This window comes from Mytilus californianus, unplaced genomic scaffold (genome assembly GCF_021869535.1).
Source record: "Mytilus californianus isolate M0D057914Y unplaced genomic scaffold, xbMytCali1.0.p SCAF_1, whole genome shotgun sequence".
NCBI lineage: Eukaryota > Metazoa > Mollusca > Bivalvia > Mytilida > Mytilidae > Mytilus > Mytilus californianus.
In genome coordinates, this window is record NW_026262581.1 from 105,230,931 (window position 1) to 105,252,508 (window position 21,578).

At 32.1% G+C, this 21,578-nt stretch overlaps 1 long non-coding RNA gene across 1 annotated transcript; it reads right to left on the reverse strand.

Annotated features, from left to right (window-relative positions):
* Positions 1-1,894: 1,894 nt before the first annotated feature.
* LOC127728868 (uncharacterized) lies at positions 1,895-20,803 on the reverse strand. The gene is made up of 3 exons (XR_007994399.1): positions 20,541-20,803; positions 3,705-3,773; positions 1,895-2,374 (listed from the first exon to the last, which is right to left on the reverse strand). It is a non-coding gene; the product is annotated as an uncharacterized LOC127728868 (long non-coding RNA).
* Between the last annotated feature and the right edge of the window lie 775 nt (positions 20,804-21,578).

Sequence of the window (21,578 nt, forward strand, 5' to 3'; positions counted from 1 at the left end):
GTGGTTTTAATATTGCATAACAATTTTGACAGCAGTAGATTTTGAATGAAAAGATGGACTTGATTTTAGGGAAGTAAGGCAGAATCCAATTAATATACATAATCTAAATATAAAAGGAAATATTAGTTAAATCCCCATGAAACAGTAAACCTGCTACCAAAGATATTTCAGTCTATTACTATATGTAGTCTAATTCGGTTTTCTTCATCCTTAACGTCACAACTAAGTGTTTAAATGCAAAAAACGGCAATTTTTGTGCTTGATCTAAAGCACTTAAAAACTAAAGCGGTTGGTTTAAAGAATTATTCAAAATACAGACAAATTTTCTACCTATGAAATTAAGGTGAATCGAGGTATCACATGTATTTTTTTATGTGAAATGAACACGAATCGAGCCTTCACATGGATTTAACAGTAACTGAACATTTTTTAGATAATATTAATGCTTATCTAGTATACCTTCTATCTTTTATAATACATAAAATTAGAAAATAGATATGTCTTCTTTTTGGTAGTTAGCATGTGTTCATACTACCATTCTATATTTCTTTCTTGTTGTTCAAATTTCTTGGTCTTTAACAATAAAAGTCAGTCTTGTAAACTCCAACCAAAAATGTCTCAAATACAACATATAACATGCAACAAGAATGCACAAGCTGAAATGTCTCGCCTGCTTTTCTTTTCATGAATTATTTTATGCTGATAGTCCTAAGGATAAAGTTTTAGTACAAGTGTCACATAAACCTAACATTATCAAAGATCCATGAAAATGAAGTCAAGGTGAGATAAACCAATTTAAGCCAGATGGACATGTATAATAGCTGACAATCATTACACACACCTAATATAGTTTTGATATTTCTTATTTTATACAAGAAACAGACAAAACCATGAAAATTATATATTGACCAATGAACCATGAAAAAATTAGATCAAGGTGACTCGTCAGATGAACCCTGCCAGACAGACATGTACACCTTAAAATCATTTCATACACTAGATATAGTTAATCTATTGCTTAAAGTAATAGACAAAACAAAATTTTAACATTGACCAATGAACTGTGCAATTTTGACAAATAATAGTACACAAGACACAACATAGAAAACTAATGACTAAGCAACACGAACCCCACCAAAACTGGGTTTGATCTCAGGTGCTCCGGAAGGGTAAGCCAATCCTGCCCCACGTGTAGCACCCATCGTGTTGCTCATGTTATTACAAACCCGGTAAATAGTTTAATTCGGTAGGTCACATAATAGGTAAGTGAGAAATTCACATAACAAAAATAGAAACTTTTTTTCAAGCAGTCGCTTGACCATGAAAATGAGGTAAAGGCCAACAGACATATGACAGACTATCGCAATATAAGCCATCTGTACACAAAGTATCAAGCCTCAAGTCCATGTCAATTACCATCTAAAATATAAAGCTTTTTACAAATAGTTTACGCCGTATGATTGTTATCTGTATGTTTCGCATGTCGCAGTAGAGACAATAAAGCAAGAAGACATGCAAATGTGTCATAGGTGTAGAATTTCATTTACATCAATGACTCGCATCCTGGATGACAGTTATACTATTGTTGATCAATTTTGACACAAATTACCTATTGAAAAGAGTCTTACTTGCAAAAGACAGAAATGAAAGATGTTAATTACTTTAAGAAAATTCTGTTAATCTACTAATTAACTTAATATTCTAAAAATAGTTAACTCAAATGCCAGTACCAAAGTAGGAACCTTCCCATTGGTTGTCTCATGTCAAAAATACATAATAAAAAAAAAATATTATTTGGAAAATTCTGAGTTGATTTAGTTTTTATTTATTTTATTCACAATGGAGATCATGCTTCATGTATGAAGTGTATGAACTGCATGTTTCCCTTTTGATGTTTGTTTGGTGTTTTTTATCGATGGGATTCTGTCGGATTCATAGGCGTTTTTTTTATGGGGGAGAGACCCCCCTTTATGGAGCTACATAAATGGTTAATGCATACACTTTCTACATGTCCCGCAACATGAAATGGACTCAAAGTTTGTAAAAATTCTTGTTATTTCAATGTTTTGTACTTTTATATTTCATTTAAAACTAAATTTTCTATTTTGAGACTTTAAAGAGCATGTGGTTGAAAGAAATATACACTCATGACAAGTTATTCCAGGTTCTTTTGATCTCTTTAATACACCACTGTATGTCTGTTACATTGAAGTATTGTTTAAAAGTTCTCTCCTGCATATAATTGCTCTTAGTACCCATTGATCTCTTCATACATTTGTATGTGATTTCCTTGTAAGATGTTGATTCAATGATAAAATCCTGTTATGCATAAACCGCATCATACTCTTGGAATTCTTAATACTGTTGCTGCAATCTAAAAATAAAATTCAGGGTACAAATTGTAAAATAATCATCAAATATTATCCTACCAATCTAATGAATTTTTTTAAGATGAGTCCACATATTTTGCATTTTTGACATGTGTAAGGGTGAGATTAAGAAATTGTATTGCTTTATAATTTATCATTGCAGTCTCCATGATAAAATAGAACAAGAACATTCTTCTAACAAGTTTATACCAATTAAACACTTAAATTAGATCTTTGAATATTTTTTGTTATTGGTATAACATTGATTTTATTATCAGTACATTAAAACTATAGTTAATAGTATTATACACATACATATTTTTTTTAATTCTGTATTTCACTGATAAATATACTCACTTTTTAAGTCAACATTACACTTTTACACTAACAGCAGCAATTGCAGGTGAGACACAGTGTTTGGATAAGTTAACGGACAATGATAACGGGCAAAAACTTATGAATATCTATTTAAGCCCCTTGGGCCAGGTGGGCTAAAAAAATATGACAAACATTTCTTTTAAATGGATTTTTATAAATGTCAAAGGAGTTGTGTCACTAAGGTGAAAATTTGGTCCCAAATTAAGTGCAAATTTTAAAGTTACCATCCTTGACCTTGACCTTAAATTTGACCTAACATTGTAACTTACATACATGTACATGTAGGTTTAAAGACTGGTGTTCAGGATAAAAGTCAGTTCACTTTTGTTGAGTTACAATATCAACAATAACAAAGCATGAAGAAATTGGTATATTTTGAGAAAATTTCTTTTATTTCCTTGTTTTGCATCAACTTTGATATGTATGTATACGTATTTTGAACGTTTAATCTGGATTGAAAATTAAAAGTAAAACAGCTTTAATTTTGTATTTGGTGGAATTCTGTAAAAAGTATAATTAAAGAATTAGCTTCTCTTACATATATATATATATATATATTTTATTGTGAAACTACCCCTTTACAACGGGGGCAAGCGCCAGCGGGGTACTGACACCTGCGTCATAAAAAAAACATCGTAGTATTTACAAACAACATTATATGGTTGTAATAAAAATGGTACAAGATGCTTGCAAATATTTAAAAGTCTAATAAATACATTTACGCTAAAATATCATAATATATTGGTTATTTCGTAAAAGTACATTACAGTAACAATTTCATATGCATATATAATTGGGAATCTTTCGTCCATAAAAGATTAAAAATTTCAATCTTGAAACTAAAAACGTTCGCACAAAGTTCAAGATATTATACATTAGAAATTTTATCAAGTAGAAAAGAACGTTCATTCATAACGTCTACAAGGTATTTTTTCACGATCTTATCTAAACTATTACCTAAGTCTGGAGAATACAAGTAACCCAGATCACCTATCATGAACTGTATTTGTGTTAAGGGCTGCAACTCTGAAAAACAGATATCCATTTTTAAACTCTCGAAACATGCTTGTGTGTCAGTACTCATTCTTTTCCTGATAGCCGAGAAAGAAGGACAATCTAACATAACGTGAAAGATATTCTCAGTCGCATTTGAGGAACATAACTGACACTCGTTATTTGTTATCAGATTCATTCGTTGAAGCGTTGCATTTATAGGCAGACAATTCGTTCTCGCCAAAATTTTTAGCCTTGTTGAGCGGAAGTCATCAACATTTGATAGATACGGTTGCTTACGTTTAACAACCACAAAGGATTGGTACAAGTTTAGGCTACTCTTTCCTAAAATATTAGATAGTTGAGTATTGGTCGTTTCGTTACTTTAAAGTTTATTAAAGATATTTACGTTTATGTTTCCATTTGCATAATGGTCAAGACCCGCAGTCTGTAGAATAATTTCGATATTTTCTATATATTTCCATTCATTACATTTAACAGGTATAATTTCATTTAGGATAATTTTAGACAGCCGATTATCGGGCAGGTTTTTTAATCTAGCGTAGTATGCAATTCTTTGTCTATCCATAAATCTATTTATTGACTCCCAGCCAAATTCAGCTAAAAGCGCACATTTAGGGATATTCATTTTTGTGTTTAGGATGATTTTTCCCACTTTATATTGAAAACTTTCTAGTAATTCGATACATTTCTGGGATGACGGGAACCATACTGAACATCCATACGTCAGTGATGGTCGAATAGACAACATCCACAGAGAATGTCCAAAATTTATACGATTGAAATCCCCATGATCACCTAAAATACGAATTGCATGATTTATTTTCCGTTGAAAATTTTCTTTCAGGTACTGCTCTATATGGTATGTAGATTTAAGGGATCTTGAAAAATATACGCCTAAATATTTATATTCATTTACTTCTTCGATGAGATCATTCCCAAGATACCATTTTTTATTTGAGTCTTTCTTTTTACCTGTAACCAGAACCTTCGACTTGGATGAATTAAACTTTAAGCTCCATTTTGAGACAAATTTATGCGCTATGTTTAAAAGAATTTGTAGCTCATCTTCCGTGTTTCCTAACAGGACAATGTCATCATCGAAAAGAAGACAGTTAATTAATTCAGAAGCGATGCTTATACCCAAATTTGCCTCCTTCAGCATATCGCATAGGTCAGTCATTAAAACGGAAAAAAGTGTAGGAGATAAGACGCATCCTTGTTTAAGACCAAATTCTTGATCGAACCAATCAGACTCGTAATTACCAAAAAGAACTTTATTGCTAACATTTTTATATAGTGCCCGTAGAATCTTCCAGCATTTACCCTGTATACTTACCCTTTTTCCATAGGAGATAGAACAGTCCATCCCGCCAAACTTTATCGAAAGCCGATGAAAGATCAAGGAAGGCAAGAAAAGTCTTTTCCTTTCTTGACTTTTTCATCGAACAAATTCCATTAAGTGTAAAAATGTGATCTTCCACCCTCCTGTCTTTTCGGAAAGCACCTTGGGTTTCTCCAAGTATCCCTTTATCTTCAATATAACCCATAAGATTACATTCAATTAGCTTACAGTATACCTTATATACATTTGATGTAAGAGTTATACCTCTGTAATTAGTCAGAGTGTGTGTAGACCCACCTTTGTGCATGGGTATAATGATTCCTTTATGCCATTCATCTGGAATTGTTTCTAGATCTGTAATTTTTGTAAAATATGAACAAGGGAGTTCAACAAGATGTTCCCACCATATTTAAGGAATTCGTTAGGAATGCCATCAGTACCACAGGCTTTTCCAGATTCGAGACTTTTCAAAGTCTGTGAAATTTTATTTTCGTCGAAAGTCACCGATAGGGGAGAATCTGATATTAATATATTTTCGTCAATATTTGTAATAAGGGTTTTACATCTTTTTCAAGTTCATCATTTTCATTTTGAAAGGAACCTATGGAGCTAAAATGCTTGGACAGGGCATTATTCATCTCATTCGTAGCCGTTAATATTTTATCCGAATCATGTGGATCGTTATACTCTATCGGACCTGTATCGGTTCGTTTTATTTTAAGGAAATTCCAAATTCCTTTCATTTTATTTTTTGCATTTATACATTTATCATTAAACTGTCGGATTTTAGCTGAGCGTTCTTTTCGTTTGATGGCCTCTTGTACTTGTGCTTTCCGATTAAAATAAATTTCTTTCAATCTTTTGCAAATTTCGTCATCATGCGCATGACATTTATTATGGGTGCGGTTTAATCTATTGGCGTTGCGGCGTTGTTTTAGAAGATAATCAAGTTCTTTATCCCAGAAGTCTTTGTAATTTTTCACGGGTTTGGCTTTACCGATAGCTAAAATTGCGGATTTTTCTACCGCATTTTTCCATAGATCCCAGAGTCGGTATACATCGTTTATTTTGTCACTTTCTTTAGTAAATTGGCTCATAATTTCATTGAGTTTTTTCTGGGAGAGGGTCCAGTCTGTTTTATCATTTATTTTCCAAACGGATTTATTATTCTGTGTCTTATTCTGTACAATAGGTTTACAAATTAGAGTTAATCTTATCAAAACATGGTCACTGTGCAAGTCGAACCTGCCTGAATCGTCTAAGAAAACACTAGAGACATTTTCTGACAAGCTTTTTGTCAAAAATACGTAATCTATTGCCGACCTCTGATTATTAAGAATGCGCGTGAAATGACCCGTACAGAAATGCATTGTATTTGCAACTGTCATTTGACTTGCGTCAATGAACTGTAATAAGCGATTTCCATTGTATGACGGTGAACTACATAGTTTATTTTTACCTGTATGTTCGCAAACACCAACGCAACGTCCGTTGAAATCGCCCATGAGTAGTATTTCATATCCCATGGCATTTAAACGAGACGTTTCGTCTAGTAATTGGAACATTAATTCATCAGTGTAAGATTTATTTGTTCCGTCCGTCTAAACTTTCTAGCTGTTATTTTGCTGCAGTCAATGTTATAAAGAAAGTACTGAAACACGTAAGGAATTCTGCAAAAAGATAGCATTTTTTTTTTCGTTCTTGTGAAATATGTGCATATATTATCATGTAATTATGACATCATATTATTATATATGAGCTGGATACGATTAGAAATCGACCTAATGCAGATCAATGCAAATGCTTGTTTACATACATGGATATAAGAAGATGTGGTATGAGTTCAAATGAGACAACTCTCCATCCGAGTCACAATTTGTAAAAGTAAATCATTATGGGTCAAAGTACATGTGTACATGTATTAGATTTTCGATTGATTTTGGAATCTTCAAATACGAAATAAAAGATGATTTTTTGTCTGTTTTGTATCAACTCAATATTTAAACAGTTACAGACTTTGCAAAAAGATTTTTTCAACTCAAAATAGGTTAACATATGTCAGTGGCGAATCCAGAAATTTTCATAAAGGGGGAGGGGCAGCTTCAGTGATTCCCTATATAATCAACCAAATTTTTCCCAATATTACCTTCATATTAGAAAAAGTTTTGAACGTCACACAAAAAAGCAATGTGTGCATGATTGAAGTCTACAAGTAAAGTGTAACAAAATCTCAAATAGCGATAAGGAGACGACCATTGATTCTAAAAGGGACCGGATGCTGGCAGATTTTGGAAATAAATATTCTGGCACCTATATTTAGTTGGAAATAGATAAACTTGACTTATCACGCTTGAAAATATATATTACACACTGTTACACAAATTCTGGCCCAAAATATTGAAAACGTACAATCTTTTCACTCGCTCTGCTTGCCAAATGTACAAAGCATGTACATGTATACAATAAATAAATATTGTCTGTGGCAGTTCACCGTTAAAAAAAAGGCTTAAAATCAAAAGTCAGATTTTCTTTGCCTATGTGTCTTCATAGCAGTTTTTTTCTTACTGCTCTTAACATAATTTACATGTTAATTTGGGGAGTGGCATGTAGTCTATGGTGTTAGAAAAGAATTAAAGAATAAAAAAAACAAGAAAAACTGAGATTTTTTAAAATTAATTTTTCACTTTTGTAAATGCTACATATTTGTAATGTTTATTGTATATTTGTGTTATTTTGTAGTAGTCCAATTGTTTGGATTTTATACTTATATATATCTTATATTGTATATAAGACCCAAGACCCCCTCCCCTTTTTATGCTATTTTATTATCATGTATTTATAAATTCACCCATCTGAAATTATTTTTGTATGAATGAATTACAACGATTATAAATGACATACTTGAACAATCAGGGTTTTTTTCTGTGATATAACAACATAAAATCATTGTGACATAAGAATTATATGGAGAAGTGTACTAATTCCAAAGTTGTTCATATCCTGGCCTGGTTGGTACAAAGGGGAATTTCAACCTAAAAAATTGGGTACAGAGTTGAGACGTCCGGTTGGAGTTTGAAAAACACCTCCCGTTCATATATTGATTAATGTGAAAGTCCCTACCCATTTACATATATATTAAATAAGAAAATCAAATCCCATTTATACACATGTATATTTCCAAGCTACCTGTTTAAATAAGGTAATCAAATAAGTTTATTTTCATTTTTTTTTAATTAACTTTGATAAAGTCTATTTCTACTCTCTGCCGAATGACATTGATGCTCCCTCCCCCTCTTTTCCGTGGGCTGGTAAGAGCTGAAAGAAATGATTTTGCACCGAGCATGAGGAAAATTAATTCTCTGCAACTCAAAATGCAGGAACTAAATTGTGTACAAAGTAAAAATGAAACTTTGCTGCAGTAAAAAATAAGCATACGTAGCAACAGATCCAAATGAATAGATCTATTCGTCAAAAATCCCCCCCCAAAAAAAAAATCTAATAATTGTCCCCTTAAAACTAAACAACCCTGGCCATGGCAACCATAAAAGAACCCTTACAGGGTACCTTGTAGTAAAGTTACATAATGTATGATAATTGACCCGGAGACAAGTCCAATCGGAAAGTCTTAAAAGACAACTCGGACCGTCAATAAGACAACTCGGACCACCAATAAGTAAACTCGGACCATCTATAAAGACAACTCAAAGATTTATTATTCAAAGAGGATTTGAACTATATAAATTATTAAATGATATATTTTAGATGGCAACATCATTTCGGCATAATAGTGAATTCGCAAAACATAATAAAAAAAATATGGTATTACGTGGATACAAATTTTAACCTATCTTTATTAATTTATCATTGATGCATAAAATAAGTCTAGGTTGAATTAGCTTTATTTTATGTCCCGGCATAGCGGAGGGGGCATTAAGTTTTACCCTTGTCCGTCTGTACGTCCGTCCGTACGTCCCGAAGTTGGCTTCCTATCTCTAACTTAAGTTTGCCTCAACCAAATGTTATGAAACTTATACACAATGCTAATTCCCACAAAACACAGATCAAGTATGAATTATGGTGGCGTCACTTTAACCGTTCTAGAGTTATGCTCCTTTACAATTGGAAGAATTGCTGAATTTTTCGTTTCCGTTCTCTTACTTTAGTTTGCCTCAATCAAATGTAATGAAACTTACACACAATGCTTTATATCACAAAACACAGATCAAGTTAGAATTTTGGTGGCGTCACTTTAACCGTTCTAGAGTTATGCCCCTTTACAATTGGAAAAATTGCTGAATTTTTCGTTTCCATTCTCTTACTTTAGTTTGCCTCAATCAAATGTTATGAAACTTATACACAATGCTTATTAACACAAATCACAGATCAAGATCGAATTTTGGTGGGGTCACCTTTACCGTTCAAGAGTAATGCCCCTTTAAAAATAAAAAAAAATGCTGATTTTTTTTCATTTCTGTTCTCTAACTTTAGTTTGCCTCAACCAAATGTTATGAAACTTATACACAATGCTAAATACAACAAAACCCAGATCAAGTTTGAATTTTAGTTGCGTCATTTTACCAATTTTAGAGTTATGCCCCTTTACAAATGAAAACATGTGAATGTTTTGTTTCTATTCTTTAACTTGAGTTTAAATTGCCTTAACCAAATGTTATGTTACTTATACATGTAATATTTATTACCACAAAACTCGGATCAAGTACAAATTTAGGGAGTGTCACTTTAACTGTTCCTCAGTTATGTCCTTTTATAACTTTATATGATATGCAAGCGGGGCCATCATCTGTGTCCCATGGACACATTACCCATTTATTTAAATTCTTTCAAGTAATAGATAGAAAAATCAGGGTTAGAATTTATAGAACAGACAAGGGGTAGTGGCAAATATTTCATGTATATTTTGAAAACAGAGAAGATTGCCCCGGCACCCTTTGCCAAAAAAAAAACCTTCTTTTTCTTATATGCGCGCGCATTCAGACTTTATGTTTTGAATTGTAGTTTCACTTTCCATATTCGGTATTTATTCTTATGTAAGCTCCACATGACAAAAATCACGTGATGCAGGATTTTAGTATCTTGGAGTTCGGCTATTTCTTTCTTTTCGGGCGGGGACTCCAAGCAGACAACATGCATGTGTATAACGGCACTGTAGACTTTTTTATTAAATAAGAAAGTTGCCGGTCCAGCACATGAATAGATCGGTTAGAAAGCAAGGTTTTAATTTTAATTAGATTAAAAAACTTATTTCAAGGGTTGAAAATTGAGAGCACAAAAAAAGGAAAAGGGGGGGGGGGGGGGTGTTCCTCAGGAAATCTTTTTATCTTATGAACTCTACATTTGAAAGGTTTATTTTTTTTATTTAATTAAAACAGAGAAAACAAATGTTAGTCAACTTGTGAATGGTCTTTCTTCCTTTCTCCCATGCCAAGTAATCCTCGCTAAAAATTCCGGTGGACCTTCTACGGCACCAATTTGTAGTTAAAGATTTGATTTCATTCAACAAATTAATTTATGACCAGAATGTACGGTGTCTTCCTCGAATGCCAACATTTTATATGTTACCTATTCCTTGAAAGCCAACAAAAATATTTCAATAGATTTTTATATAATAACAATAGGTGTTTTTATAACTATTTAAATGTTTTTATAAGTATTAAACTGTTTAAAATAATTAGTGAACTTGATTAAATTGCAACATTTTATCACTTTTTGATAAGAAAAAATTGTAGATTTTGGGGTTAAAATTATTATGAATTTTTGAAGAAATAAAGAATATTAAAACATTTTTGTTACTTTTTATTAAAAAAAAAATATATATTTTGGGAATGGAAATGTTTATTTACATAAGACATATTCGAAATATTAAAGAAATTTTAGTTAAATATTTCAAACTAAAAAAGGTAAATTAGAGATTTATTTTATTCCATATCATTTTAATTAATTTATTAGTTAATATGAACTTACAAGGTTGTAATATTGGGTGCAATGCATTTGCGCCAATTTTTACAACATCCAATCATTCATTTGCGCCACAAGGTTATACCTCATTTTCGCAAAAAAATAAAAAAATACATTTGCGCCATTTCATAGGTAACATATAACGGAAAAGTTTAATTATTCATTGCTATATCGTGAATAAGATTTTTTTTATAGTATCCCCCCCTTGGGTAACTAAGTGAGTACATACTCATTTCTAATATAAAACTGAGAGTCACTTAAGTTTAGAATTATATAGTGTTCACATTTTTGAGGTGTCAGTTCTGAGAGACAAACAGGCCGTTCATTTTTTCTCAATTGGATTGTTATATATATATTTTATGTCAGGGCCTGTATAGCCGACTATATGGTATGGGTTTTTCTCATTTTTGAAGGCCGTACAGTTGCCTATAACTGCTTTCGTCCTTTTCATCTGATCTTTGGTGGATAGTTGTCTCATTGGCAATCATACCACATTTGCTTCTTTTTATAAAGAAGAAATAAGTCTGTATTTTTTTATGACAACACATATAGGTTATCAAATGTATACACGAGTACATTTTGACCGTTGCTTACAAGTCTTGTGTCAGATCAATCTTTTGGTTTTACTTCAGTGTATAGTGCTTTCTTTTATGCTTTATGATCACTCACGTTAATTTATAAAAGAACTGTGTTTTAATATTATGATGAAATGTCTCTTTTTAAGGATGTATAAGTGTATAGAGCTTTTATTATGGTTATGATGACTGGTTTCTGATGACTGTTTTATTATGCAATAAGAAAAAGTGTTTTAAAATTATATTAAAAGTTTCGTTTGAATAAAACTATTTTTTATACTATTTACCTGTATTATTGGCGCAAATCAAATGTTTTATTTTGGCGCAAATGAAATATGGTTTGTGGCGCAAATGAAAGATCTGAAATGTCAAATGAAATGTCAATTGGCGCAAAAGCAAAGCACTGGTAATATTATAACCAAGTAAAATATCCTGAACAACTGAACAAAATAAAACATGGTAATCTAACACGAGATACAAAGTTTCAAGAAATTCCATCAAGTAATATGGGAGGATATTACAGCACACACAACTATAGAAATATTTTAAAGAAACATCAAAGTCAAAAGAGTCTAATGTAGAATTTGTGCAAAATGGAATTCCTGACAATATGCACATGTTGACTTAGTGATGTAACACTTTTCAAAGTTTCATTTTAAGAGAATCCATATTTGTTCAAGCAGTAACAGATAAAAATGATTTTCAACAACTTGACAAACATGAACTAGATTTAGCTACCTGTAATTTACCTATCTGTTTAATTAGTATGATTGTTTTGATAAGCATGCACTTTTGTTGTGATAACTACTTTCACCTATTCCTCGAACGCCAACATAATTTTACAGGTAAATTGTCGGTAGATCAAAGGATGTTGGCATTCAAGGAATAAACCGAATGTACGTGTCGCTTAGAACACGGTCATATACCAAATGGTCAATATTAATCATCTATGTAATTTGCACTATGGGATGTTTGCAAACTTTCAACGGAGGCAATTTCATGACAAAATTGAACTATACTGGCTGCTAAAAGCGAATAATTATTTCACTATTTCACTTTCATAAATGAACAGACAGACAGACAGACAGATCGACGGAGTGCAAACCTAAAGTCCCAAAAATACTTTGGAACAACACTAGTACTTAACTGTTGATAAAATACAATTTGCCGTCGAATATAGCACATTTTTTTATGTTGGATTACATAAACGAAATTTACGATAATTTATTACTATCAGAAAATTTAGTTACGTCAGTTCATTTGGGACATGACTTTAATAGTGTTCTCTGTTTTGGCATTGATGTAATTATATAATAAGTGTAATTAAACCATTGTGGTGACGTCAGCCTATTCATTTACCGTGGATTCTTTTTCTAGAAGTGTCGGTTAGTGTATGGAAAGGTATATACTATGAAATTTAGAGCGAGGGGCTTGCCCCGAGCTCTTAATTTCATAGTATATACCTTTCCATACACTATCCAATTTAGCACATATTTACAACTTGAGTAATCCTGTAATTAGTCTATTGATATGTTTTGGCTGACTAGGTGTAGCTCATGTACGTAGTTTTGTAAATCTACTCACTAGTATCATTGTAAAATATTGAATCCAGAATGAAAAGATTGTAGCTGCTGGTGTAAGTATGTTTATTGACATAAATCGGTGTTTTACTATTCATGTACTCATCACATGGTAAGATGACAAAATAAATTGACCAAAAGCAGGCAATAATTAAATTGCAGTGGAAGCTTTACAATCTTGAAAACATTTTTTTTCAATTTCACCTAAAAACTAAAACTATAATAAATTTTACACATATGGATAGTTTGCACTGGCGGATCCAAAAAGGGGGAGGGGGAGTTCAGGAGGGGGATGGAAAACGCCCTTTTTGTGATGATCAATGCTTTTGAATGAGGACATACAGTTGGACCCCCCTTTTATCTTGGGTTGGAACCCCTTTTAAAAATGACTGGATCTGCCCTGGTATGTACCCATAGGTAGTCTAGTGGATAGTTTACATGCATGAAATATTTGTCACTGGACATTAAGCAACCAATAATCAATCAATTCATGACGAAATATATCAAAGTGCTGTACACTGAAATGCAGTCAAGTTTAGCGATTGATAATTCATTCACAACATTCTAGCGTATCACAAACAAACAACTTGTAACGTCTCACTTCATTGGCCGAAAGATTTAAATACAACAACAATTGTTGTGTGCACGTGAATTGACACAGGTGACCGACAATGGAATGTACTACGTTACTACGAACGAAAAAAACAATGATTTTTGGTCGAAATAATTAAATAAGTATTTTGTGAATTTCAAATAGTGGGGTCGAAATATTATACTAATAATTTGTGTTAAGTAATATTCTTTATGCATGCAGCACTTGTACCGCACTATGAAAAATATAAGGATAAAACAAAATACATGTGCCGCTTTTATACGGATGAATGTATGAACCACTTTAATTTCTTTCATATTGACGCTAGGTTATTATCCTGACAATGTCGTAGTTACTTATAATAAGGATCTCATAATACTGATCCATTTCAAATTTATGATGGGTTGCACATTCCTCTTTTAGTGTTTTCATGCTATAAAACGAAAATAAAGAAGCTAAGCGTTTGGTCATTCAGAAATGACGTGTCATAAACGAGCAAATTGTCCCCGAAAGATCGTACCATGTGTGCACGTGAATATAGATGTACTATGCAATGTACTATCATGGTCACCACGAAATTCAAATGAATTCAGTGAAGGCATGTTGGTGTAAAAAGGTTTGAAATGTTTCATCGGCGAAGATTTTATTTTTGCATGTGTGGAACTAAAAAATAAATAAATACTTGTGAGAAATGTCGTAGTTTATAAGGAACTATATAAATGTACTGTTTTCGATTTTGATTGGTTGAAAATTTATCCTTTAATTTCATACCGTAAGAATAGAGCTTTGCATAACATTGTTGAACAATCCGCCAAAGTAACGTGTGGCGTGCGTGCGTATTAAAATGAAATACAAAATCATATATGTATGATAAACTTATAAACGAAATATTAAGAAATTAAGGATGACTACTGTAAAAGTATGTACAAAAATGGAGTCACCTTTTATCAATACATTTAGTGAATAACCACACTTTTTAAAACTGATTGTTTTCTATGCAACTATTTAAATATTTACAATATATAATTTTCAACCGAGGATAGCAAAACAGTTTAATTATAAATTAAGAAAGTATATCGCTAGAGTTTATAAAGTACATTTCCTTCCACTGTGCCATGGTTTGCCATCTCCATTTTTTCTCTAAACAAAGCATGGCTGGTTACATGTTCTGAATTTACTTAGAATTTCGGGATTTTTTTTTCAAAATCAAGTAAACTAAATCAGAAAAAAAATCACACTATCCTAAAACTTATGAAAGAATATGAATAATGAACATGACAGTTTATAACACAAACCCATTTACTATAAAAATCGAGCAATATCTTTAGTATGTAATTTGGTTATTTTTGTAGTTAAGTACGGTTTCATTTCAAGTACAACGTTAATTCATCAAGTCCATTGAATAAAAGATAAGGCAGGGTGAGCAACTTGACAAAAAAAGGCAGGATGACGATTTATGTAAAAAATCAGGATAAACAAATAAATATAGTCAGGACCTAACAGACTGAAAAATAGAAAGACAGGACAGAGATAACAACTAAAAAAATGCAGGATAAAATGTTTCATCCAAGTCCTTCACCCCCAATCAAAATAAAATGGTAGCTCCCTTAATCCAGGACCAATTGAGAGGAGACAGTTGAATTAAATATTTCGACGTGACTGTTAAGATTAAAGTTTAAAATTTTACATGCACATGTATAAAAGCTAGAATTGTCATGCGATAATCAAGAACACAATCATGTTCGGGAATACGACGATGGAAGTTTTTAACGACCTTGACCGGCTGCGTGAGTACTGATCAGTCCATTCAGCTTTATAGTACGCTTGTACGACTTTGCCCCCAGCAGAGCTATAGAAAAACAGTACATTAACGGGTGTTACACGGACACTTTTTAGATGATACACGGACACTTTTTAGTTGTTACACGGACACTTTTTATGAATAGAATCACTCGTGCATGATCAGTGAGTTCATGGGCACTTTAAATTTCAATTAGATTTGAACTTTTTGTTTCACCGACATATTTCCTGTCTTTTTAATTAAAATATTTACGTTAGCATCAATAACTATATTTTTCTTCAAACAATTCCAGTAACTATTCATATTAGTACACTAAGGGATTGACCATTTAACTTCAAAAGGTGGGTTATGGTTTTTTCCAAAAAAAAACATTTTGATCCCCAATTTTATGAGAAAAAATATATAATATATTATATAGTTGAAAAACTAAATAATTTTCTTACTCAGAAAAGAACACAACCCCTTTTGAAGCTAAATGGTCAGTCCGTAATTTTTTTTTCCAATATATGGACATGAATAGTATTCTGGACAATGCTGAAAGAAATACTGGTACTAACGTTTATATTTCAATAAATAAGACAGGAAATATATATAAAAGAAATCAAATCTAATCAAAAGATAAAATCCCCATCAACTCACCAATGCACGATTGATCCTATAAATAAAAAGTGTCCGTGTAATACACGTTCAAATAGGCAGCAAATCTTGAAGAAATACATTCAACTTATGTCATCAATTTTGGACGGTAAGCTCTGATTGGATCATATAATGACACGTGTTTAATCCTGATCAACACTATCAGAGACATATAAAAACCTATAAGGATGAACTTTTTTTTTAATCAATATATGCCTATATATATCTAATAACAAGACAAAATCCATTTTTTCATAACATTTCATTCACTAATAAGATAGGAAATTCATTCTTTTGATACACTTATATTGTTATTGAATTCATATATTTGGCGGCGTACGATTTTTACGATTTTTTTAGGGGGAATGAGGGGGGGGGGGCTGGAATGGCACAGCCTGCAATCTTTCAACAAAAAAAGGATGAAGCCTGTTTATTTTAAATTTATTTTAACTCCCCCTTTTCCCCCAATAAAAATCAAATGGTAGCTTGCTTACCTCTGAAATCTTTTTTTATACATTACTTACTTGCGAAGTTGCATTTCAAAAAGTCTCAAATGTGTATAACATTCACCTTTAACTTGAAATGGTTCTTTTTATAAAGTTATTAGATTCTTGAATTTTTTTGAGAAAAAACTCTCGGCTGAAGGGAAGTGAGAAAAAAAAATTGAGTTTAAACTGTAACTTACATTAACTGGTATATGGCCATTTAAGTTTCTAATATCTTTAGTTTTGCTACCTCTTCTAAATGCAAAATGTACTTCTTCCTTCTTGAAACGTCGTACAAGTCAGATACAAAACAAAGGTAACAAAAAACAGGTCGGAAACAACCTGCCGTATAGTTTGTCTGCACTTGTAGTCAGGTCAAGGTCCTCGGCTATCGCCTCGGACCTTGACCTGACTACTCGTGCAGAAAAACAATCCGGCAACGGTTGTTACCGGCCTGTTTCTTTGTTACCTTTGTATTGTATCTAATACGTGTTCTTTTTTCGCAGGTGTGAGGTCGAAGGTTTGAATTGACCAATGAAAACGATCGTTCCTTAACGAGTTAATCTAATAAAGTTTGTTTGACTGATTATGTTGCACGACCTTTCGCTAAGCTTGACCGCAGTTCAGTGTAATTTTCCTTCACAAGGTTTCATGGTTCACTCTTTTTTGTGTACAAAGTAATTGCATGGAAGATAAATGATTACAATTTTCAGATGGCGTTGTACTCTAATCAAGGTATAAAAAAAAAACATATGTGTTACTCTTTATTTAAATGAAAGAAACTTTTAATCGTCAAAAACATTTTTAGATCCAAAGATTAAATAGTAGGATGTTTGAAAAACAATTTGAAAACTAGTTACACACTATTTAGTTTAATTTGTAACACAGCATTTATTTCAAAATAGCCAGTAGCAATTTTTGTTTTAATATCTTGATTACGATACAATGAAATCTTACCCTTGTAGTCATTCATGCGTAGTTACTTAGTACATGGAAAAAGTATGTACTATGAAAATTAGAAGGCAAATATAAGCAATTTGATTGGACGAGAAGTTGTAAATATGTGCTAATCAACGCTGAAATTGACTCACCAAATTATATTCAATTGTTTCCTTTGTGTGCCTAATTTCATTAAGTTTGAGTTGGCTAATTTACTGATTTCTGTTCACTAATGGAATTAATTTAAAAACTTACCTTAAATATTTGTAATTTTTATATGCCTTCACTGGGAATCGAACCCTTCCTTGAAATCTGTTATGTGTGACTGACATCAACACATCGACGAAACCTCTCGGCTACCAATGGGTTACACTATAGATGTCTATTTTATACATTTAAATGAACATCTGATATACATCGGTTCATCGGACACACAGGGCTTGTACCTTTATATGGACACAATAGGCAATCGTATAGTATGAGTTGGTAGCCGCAAGGTTAGCATGGTTAAATTCAATGAGTTAAAGATAGGGATTTGTCGGTTTAGGTTCGAATCCCTGTATTCTCTCTGTTGTTCCAATTCTTAAGTTATTCGGGTTTTATTCTAATTTTGCATGTTATAGTGGATATTTTTGTTAGCGAGTTTTACCGTTTTTTTTTTTATTATTATTGGCTATTTCACATGTTTGAAACAAAAATGATTACATTCTATTTGTCAATTTTTGTTTTATAAATATAGTATGATATCATCTGTTTTACTACATAATTTTACAAAGGTTTGTTCGCAAATTCCTATGCGAGAAAATCGTGATGTGCCTAGAGTGCTAGAAAAATTTCGATAACATACTTATTATATATACTTTATATATGTTTTTTTGGTTCGGGTTGTTGTCTCTTTGACACGTTCCACATTTCCATTTTCAATTTTATTAGAAATAATTTCGAATATGTCTTATTTTGTATAAACAGATAATATTCATTTGCCTGGTAATATAAAGATCTTTAAAAGTAGAAGTGTTGTATTGGTATTTTGTTAACCAATTAATTGTGATCTGAGATTTATCAATGCATCGTTGGACACGATAACATGGTTATTTAAACTCACTTACAATACCTCCTAATTAATAAAAGGCTTTAATTTGAAATGAAATTAACACAATAGTTTAAGTTATAGATACAATGGATAAGCGTAGATTCATGAAAAACAAACCATTCGCCCTCCGGGCTCATGGTTTCTTTTTCAAGAATCCACGCTTATCCATTGTATCTATATAACAGACAAAAAATTGGTTGGAAGAAATCGATGTGTACGTGACATTTTTTCTTTATGCTTTTATAACTTAATTAAGTTAAACAAAAATGCAAATACGGCTTTAAACTCTGACTATTTACATATGTATATGTACATTTATATATGCAGATACTCTTATTTCGGTGCTTCACGTTTATAATCTTTAGTTAATGTTAGTTGTGTGTGTGTTTCGTACCGATCTTTTTGATTAATCCAATTGCAACTGACTTTTACACGTTGTTTTTATGTTGTACTGTTACACCACTGTCTAAGTTTAGGGGTGGGTTTAGCGCTCACAAACATGTTGAATCCTGCCACATTCTCATGAGCCTGTAGTTCAGTGGTTATTGTTTGTTCATATCTGTCGACTCATATTTAATTTTTTTTAGAATGGGTTTGTTGTATATCGTAAGGCCGTTAGTTTATTTCGTTTTAATTGTTTCACATTTATATTTCGGGGCCTTTTATAACTAATAAACAGTATGGGTATTTGTCATTTGTGAAGGATGCACGGTTGGTTATAATTGCTAACACTACTTCATTGAACTCCGGTTGATAGTTGCCTTATTGGCAATCATACCACATCTCCTTACTTGTTTTAATATTCTATACATGACTTTTAATTTCGCGTCTTGTCTAAACATGAATGAAATATTAGTCGCTGGACGTTAAAAAACAAGCAACCAACAATCAATCAATTTAAACTCGTGTTAAATAAGGAGAAAATTATTTGATTTATTGGGGGAAAAGGGGGGGGGGGGGGGCAGGAGGATTTTGAATATGAATAAGGTGGCCAGGTAAGAGCTGGAAAAAATTAGGCATGCTTAGCGACAATTTAAAAATTTAAAATGAATAAAAAATTCCGCAAAAGATCCTCCTGCCGCTTTCCCCTCCTTAGAATATCAAAAGGTTATTACTGTTATTATCCGTACGTGTGTTTTTATTATTTATCCAGCTAATTGTCCTTTTAGTGTCCTACTAAGGTTGCCATACCATAAACACGTTTATCACACAGCTCATATTTTATTATTTCTGCATTTACAAATTTATTAATGTCATTTAGACTAAGCGACGCCATGTTTGTTATGTGTCTCTGCCGTCTAAATTACCTACTAAAAAAGCAGAGGTAGAAGAGAGCCAGAAGATCTTCCCAATGCAAAAAAAACAAAACAGAAATGGACCTTTTCTGGCTGACTACCGAAGAACAAAAAAACAAGCCCCTAATTGATGTTATAATTTTATACAATATACTCAACATGCTTAAAATTGGAATAAAAAAGTATCAATTTAGATACTTCTCTTCAGAATCATTATTTTTCCTTAAATCATTTATTTCTTCCAAAGTCTAACTTTATACTTAAACTTAGTCTGAGTTGTCATTATAGATGGTCCGAGTTGTCTTTTTTGGAGACGGTCCGAGTTGTCCCCGGGCCGACTTGTCTTGCACCCAACTAAAATGCAGCTGCCCTAAGTTTGAACACCATATTCAACTTCATGACCACCATACCATACTAACCAAATGAAATGTGAACTACTTGTTTTAATTCGTAACTTTTTACCTTAAAGAATCCTGGTCCTGAGTAGATTTTGAAGTTGTCGTCAGCAAAAGATTAAAACCGTTCTCATTGCGGGCTGCCGTTGTCGTTGATTTCTATAATTTGTGCAATGTCAATTTCATCATGGAACACTTTCTCCACAATCAGGGGTTCATTGAGGGATACAAATAAGTTTGATATTTATGTTATTAATATATAATAGTTACGATTTAAAAAGCTATCAATGTATTAATTTAAGTAGCAGTATAAAAACAATATTAGGTCAATGTCATAAAGATATAAACATGCTTTGTATTCGGCACAAAACTGGGGAAGGGCTCAGTAAAAACTCGCCCTTCCCCAGTTTCTCAGCCTCATACAAACAATTTTATATTTTTCTGACATTGACCTAATATTGTATGTGTAGAAGTACTTAAAGATGACAAAAAGTTTAAGTACTGAAAAATGACTGAAATATTCAGTACTGTGAAATGACTGAAATTTACAGTACTGTAAAATGACTGAAATTTTCAGTACTGTAAAATGACTGAAATTTTCAGTACTGAAAAATGACTGAAATTGTCAGTACTGAAAATTGACTGAAGTTTTCAGTACTGAAAAATGACTGAAATTTTCAGGACTGAAAAATGACTGAAATTTTCAGGACTGAAAAATGACGGAAATTTTCAGTACTGAAAAATGACTAAAATTTCAGGTACTGAAAACAGCTTTTTCTCAACATTACTGAAAACATGCATATAATTATATGTACTGAAAAGGTATGGGTAAGAAATGTACTGATTGATGATATTTTTTACCAGTACTGTATATGTAGTGGCATTAAAAGTACACGAAAACGCTGTATAAATTCCTGGTAGTGTAGGTTCATGCATTAAGTTTTTACAGAAAAAAATACAACTAGATAATATGTAAATGGTGCTCGACAGGGGGTTTTAAACTTTCTCCAAGTAAAATAATGCAGTTATGATATTTACTAGAAGGACAAATGTGAATACAACTTATTAACTTGGCAATCATATATATTGGAAATAGTTTTAGCGG